General features: G+C 35.1%; 1 long non-coding RNA gene across 2 annotated transcripts; it reads right to left on the reverse strand.

Moving 5' to 3' along the window:
* Positions 1-560: 560 nt before the first annotated feature.
* LOC110755829 (uncharacterized) lies at positions 561-5,059 on the reverse strand. 2 transcript variants are annotated; one of them, XR_015835814.1, is made up of 7 exons: positions 4,846-5,059; positions 4,515-4,593; positions 2,006-2,072; positions 1,660-1,711; positions 1,464-1,553; positions 1,064-1,287; positions 561-762 (listed from the first exon to the last, which is right to left on the reverse strand). It is a non-coding gene; the product is annotated as an uncharacterized LOC110755829 (long non-coding RNA). The 2 variants fall into 2 exon arrangements; XR_015835813.1 differs by having other exon boundaries at positions 1,214-1,287; positions 4,846-5,053.
* Positions 5,060-6,000: the final 941 nt, after the last annotated feature.

The raw sequence follows: 6,000 nt of genomic DNA on the forward strand, positions 1-6,000 counted from the left end.
TTTCAGTTAGTCCTTTTGCAGGCTTTATAATTTGGTGATGATTGTTGAATCTAGCAGTTGCTCACCTGATCTGTTCAATTCATCAAGGAAGAAAAGCATATTTGCTGTGTGTCATGCATGAACTACACTACAAGAAAAACAGGTATTAGTGGCCACCCACTTGGTCACAGAAACTACCCTTTTTGGTCACTGAATGCAATCAATGTCCAAATATTGGTGGTCACTGGGTGGTCACTAGAAGCTCGTCACAAATTCTACTTAGTGGCCAATGTCAACTATTGGTCACTACAACACAAAGAATCAGTGGCTATTCCTGTCTGGTCACTAATAAAAACGCTATTAGGTACCACAACTTTGGTCACTAAAGGGCTTACAATTTGGTCACGAAAACATGCCTTTTGGTCACTGAAACTGGGTCACGTGCCCACATTAGTGACCTACTTGCTTGGTCACTAATGTATTTCAAAAAATTGGTAACTAATTAGGTTTACCTCTTCATGTTCTTTATTTATTGTATTACAATATGAAATCACAATTAATTTCATTTAAACAGTGCTGTAGATAAAATTTATAGCATCAAATAATTCATTGTATTCAAAAGCAATCCATATATCTAACATTCTTCCAACAAATTCACAAGATATCTCAAAAACAAAATGCTACATATTTAAGTTATTCAACCTAAATGTCAAGTGCTTCGCAAAAACAAATAAAATAAGATTCATCACTAGTAGATTGTCTTCTGCCCTTTATCCATCAGACCTGCATCAAAAAAAGAATAATGTTAGTTCTTACTTGGGATGCACTAAACCGGGAATTAACTAAATGCAAGAATAATTAAACTCAAGAGCCAGCTAGCGCATCTTTTACAAATTAGTTGCTTAAAGTTTATCTAAATATGCTCAGTCAGGTTTATATAGTGCCTTGGACAAAACTGTCTAACCAGGGAAGAGAGCACTGAGACAGAAAAATATCAATTACCAAGACTTTTCTCAAAATGGAATCACTAAATGAATGAAGGCATGAGCATAATGCCAAGAAGAGGAACTAGATAGTGTCTCACCTTCCACTCATCTTTTTGCATAATTGAAGTAGATAGTTCCAATCATCCTCTCCCACTGTTTGAGGTCAATGCTCAAGTGCCTCCTGCTCAGATCCATATGCTAGAAATTTCTGATGCAAACAAAATTGTTAAGGCAATAATGTGCATTACCCTTTTTTTCCTTGACAGCTCGTTCCCATTTCCTTTTTGAACACCTTCATTTTGTTGTACGATTCTCTCCTCACCTACACACAAATACACAACAAACAATTTTAATCCAAGTAAAATCCTAATAAACTGAACAAATTACATGTCAAGACTTACATCAACTCTGGTCCTGCAAAATACTAATAACACATTAACTAGTCAGCCTCAAACAAACTGGGAATTTGCACCACAAAGATAGCAAACATTTTCTCACCTCATTTTCATCTGAGCCTCCCAATGTAGGGCGACCATAATGGATTATGTACTCAACATCCACAACACCAACATTTTTAGTTCGATCGCCCTATTTAAATATCAAAACCAGAAAGTCCTCTTTAGGAAGCGTTAAGGAAATCCTTAGAAAAGAAAGCATAAAAAAAATGACATAACCAGTAAACTGAGAAGCTTGCCTGTGCACAATAGCCAAGCTGCATATCCACCCCATGCATGAATCAAGTCATTCTGCAAAGATCAAATCACAATTAACACCATTTCAATGTAATTTAGATTTGTTGTTTCTGTGATCCTATACATGAAAGGGAGAGTGAATGTGTGATGAATCAAGCTTGATTTACAGAGTATTAGGTATATCTTCTAACAACTTAAAAAATTTATAATCAATTACATTGACAACTTAACACCATACACCTGACTAAAATATGAGATTCATATTAGTTCGGCTAATTTGTTGTGCTTTATGTTCTAAGGCCAATAGAAAAGCTATCTTGAAGTTTCAGGACAGTAGAAATAACAAACTTGGATCATATGCCATACACAGCGCCAGGCAGCTCTCGAGAAAATAGGAGCCATCACTTCTATCCACCTGCAAAAATGCAGATTTTCATTTTAGTTTCCTTCCTCGAGTAAGATTACTTCTGCAGCTACAATAGTAACTGAACAGAATTTTCTTAAAATAGCTCACACAGAGAAAACCATCCTTCACAAAATTTCATACAACACAAATTTCTAAGCTTTATTAATTCCTATAGGCACAATCGAAACGAGGACTTTAACTCAAAAGAATGGAGGCTCTTTGTTTTGGTTCATTTTATGATCATCAATTGGTCATTTTTGATGCATTGTGTATGTGATGTTACTACCATTGTATGACTATGGCTTTCTGCTCATATCAGGTGGAGACAAGGAACAAACAACCAAACCCTCTAAGCTTCTGGATGGATCCTCTGAGTTTGTACTCACTTATGAAGATAAAGAAGGAGATTGGATGCTTGTAGGAGATGTTCCTTGGGGGTATGCTTCCACCTCTAATTATGAGTTTTTTTAAAAAGAAAATGGGATGGTGAACCTAAAAAAATAACGAGAGCAATGTGCTTAGTAACATCTAATTTGACATTCCCGGAGTTTCCTTTTTCTGTTACTTTCTAGTAAATAATGCTGACAGTATGTTCACTATTTCTATGGTATATAGGATGTTCATCAGCTCAGTGAAAAGGCTTCATATCATGAGGACCTTTGAGGCTAATGGACTTGGTATGCATTTAAAATCTACAAACCCCAATAGCATTTCAGATTACAATCAAGTAGAACACAAAACAATAGGAATAAGAATAAAGAAAAAGCAAGAACGAAGATGAAAACTGTTGTGTAGATTCAGCTGCACCAAAATGGATTAAGCTGCATCCTTAACTTGTGATACTCGCAAGTGCACGAACCGTTGGTAGTTTAGCGTATGTAAGTGCGAGGTCGATTCCATAGGGATTGGTGATTGAATGATCCAATTTAGTTTCCCTACACAAAACAGAAATGAAAAAGAAAGGAAATAAATAAAACAAGGAAGAAAGAAATAACTAACTCAAGCAGATAAGTTCCCAAGTTCAATTAGATTAATGGATTGATTCTAGCTAAAGTATGATTAAGCCATGGTGTTTGGTCATAACCTTGTGTTCCTAATTCCCTAATTTGATCATTTGTTGTCTAACCTAAAATTAAGCATTAGGAACCCATTAAGCTTAGAAGAACAATTTAAACAACCAAGCATGTATCTAATCCCTGTTGTCGAATGTCCATACATACTCTTCCTATTCATAGTTCAATTCGAATTAAAGCATGGTGTCTACTCTTAATTCAAACCAAGATAGCTAACATGCAAGCCTAAATGGTGATCAATCATTCAAACTAGCATATTAACTTATAAGCATAATGAATAAGAACAAAAATCATAATTGAAACTTGGAAACTAATCAAACTTGAAACTAAAGAAAAGAATTTACATAACAATGAAAATTAAGTAGAACTTGGAAAAACTTAAGGAGAATTTCAGCACAAAGATCTCATTATAACAATTGAAAACTAGAAAGAGAAACTAAGAGAATTTGAGGGAGAGAAGGGAAGGGAGCTCTAGAGAAGTGTTTGAGAGCTCCCCCCCTTGGGGTGTGTTTACAAGCTTAGAGAACTTCCCTATTTATAGGCCTAAGGGAAGTGAAAATCTGAATTATACAATTGAATTATCTAAACACACTAACTTCACCTAACACACAACACTTAATTCACCAACTTAACCTAACACACAATTGCATTTGAAAACAATTCTTCTTGTCATTAAGCTTAGTGTTGCATCATCCACTTCAACTTCAATTAATTCATTTGGCTGCTGCAAAATTCCACTCAAGAATAGGTATTGAATATGCTTCACCAAACTTTCCCACAATCAACAACACTTCATCATGCATATGTCATGCATGACAATGCATTGCAGCCAGCTTGTGGGCTCGTTTTGGGCTTGTGGCTTCAATCTGAAAAATCTGGAAAAATATGGATCTTGAAGCTCTTTGTCTTATCTTTCCAAGCATATGCAGCCCAGCGCAAGGAAAAATCGGAAAGGCCTTCAAATGTGATTTTTGGCCCAGTAACGCAGATGCTGCCGAATTTGACCTTAAGTTGCCAAAACATGTATAACTTTCTCTAGAAGACTCGGAATCATGAACCGTAAAATTATACAGAAACTAGACTTCCGTATCTTTCCAATGATGTATGGCTCATCATCTGGTTCTTCTTGAGCAAGTACAGTCCAATCCGTGAAGTTGACTGATCTGTAGACACCGTTTTGAGCTAACTTGTCTCCAAAATGCAATTAGTGAGTCCTTAAGTTTATTACACTGAAACAAATACAAAACTTATTAAAAGCACAAGTTTAACTCAAAAACATAACCAAATCATAAATTAGAAGGGTACAAAATGATATGTAAATATGCACCGATCAAAAACCAATTAGGAATCAAATAGCTAGAGATCGAAGATTTCTTACCAGAGAAGCTGATAGTCTCAAAAGTTGATTTCAGAAAAGATCTCACTAGCCTCAAGGTCGTTTCTCAAAATCAAAACTTCTGCAACACAGATTAGGAAGTTAGGGCATCAAGCTTTTTGGAAACACACCTCAGAATCGAAATTCAAAGAGAAATCAAAATCATAGTTAGGAAAATTGATATCACAGTGGAACTCAAAATCACAGTGAATAGAGAATTAGGGAATTAGGGAATAGAGAATAGAGAATCAGAATCAGAGTCACAATCGCACTCAAATCAAACTCAAATGAAATCAAAACTTACATTGAAACCAAAGAGAAATAGAAAGCTCACATGATATTGGGAGAAAACCTAGAAATCGAAACCACAGAGATGAAAAGGACCACAAAGAGGACGCTCGCTCGATGAAGAAGATGGTCTCGCTCGCGCTGGTCTCTCGCTCGCGTCTCTCTCACTCTGAGCTCGCGCTGGTCTCGTTCGGATTTCGCTCGACTTGTTTCGTCTTTTTTGTTTTCCTTTTGATGCGGTACACCCCACGCGAGCGCGTTTTGAAAAAATAAAAATAAAAAAATTTTAAAAAAAGTTAATTGGCCACTGATGTATTAAATGAGAGAAGTAAGGCTATCTTGGTATATGCGTTCGTCACTAACTATATAACTTAAGTTGTTTTCAGTGACTAATTTAAATAATGGTCAGAAAATTTGGTCATTAAAAATTAAAAAATAGGGGTAAATTATTTTAGTGACCATGTATTATTATTAGTCATTAAATTCACAATATTTGTGATCATTATTCATGTGGTCACAAGGAAATTGGTCACTACTGACCTTTTTTCTTGTAGTGTAATTTAACGATGTCAATCTTTTCAAGAAACAGAAACTTATTAAATATTGGGACCAAGTTATGATTTCAATAGATACTGGTTTATATATATAGCGTAAAATGTAGAGAATGATAAAATATTTAAAAATCTAAAAAATATATTTGATAAACCAAAGTGCTAAAGGATTGTAAATTAATATAATAGGGGTGAAATGGTAAATATTAATGTACTCAATCATAAAATAAAAAATAAATTCCACTCAAGTAATTATATAGAGGAAGTTACTCCCCACTCCACTCCACCCGCATCATTTTTCAGTTTTTTTTATAAGAAATTGATACAAAAGTCATTCACACGAGATAAAATGGTCGAGCCCCTCCAAAATTGAACAAACCAATCGAACATTGACATGAAATAACTCTTATGTCACTGTCAGACCTGGACCCAAGAGTTGTTCAATGTAACTCTCAGTGAGTGACATAAGAGTTATTTCATGTCACTGTTGGACAGTAACTGGACCGGTTTGTCCAATTTATGCAACCTTGCAACATAAATGGAAAGAAAGAAGTTACTTGTATATACTTGGGTTGATTGACTAAAATAGTGTAATCAGGGTCAAGTTTTAAGCTCCTGTTTTCCTATTGTTGGTTAATAAAATTTCCCTC

This window comes from Prunus avium, chromosome 5, assembly GCF_965620075.1.
Source record: "Prunus avium chromosome 5, drPruAviu1.hap1.1, whole genome shotgun sequence".
NCBI lineage: Eukaryota > Viridiplantae > Streptophyta > Magnoliopsida > Rosales > Rosaceae > Prunus > Prunus avium.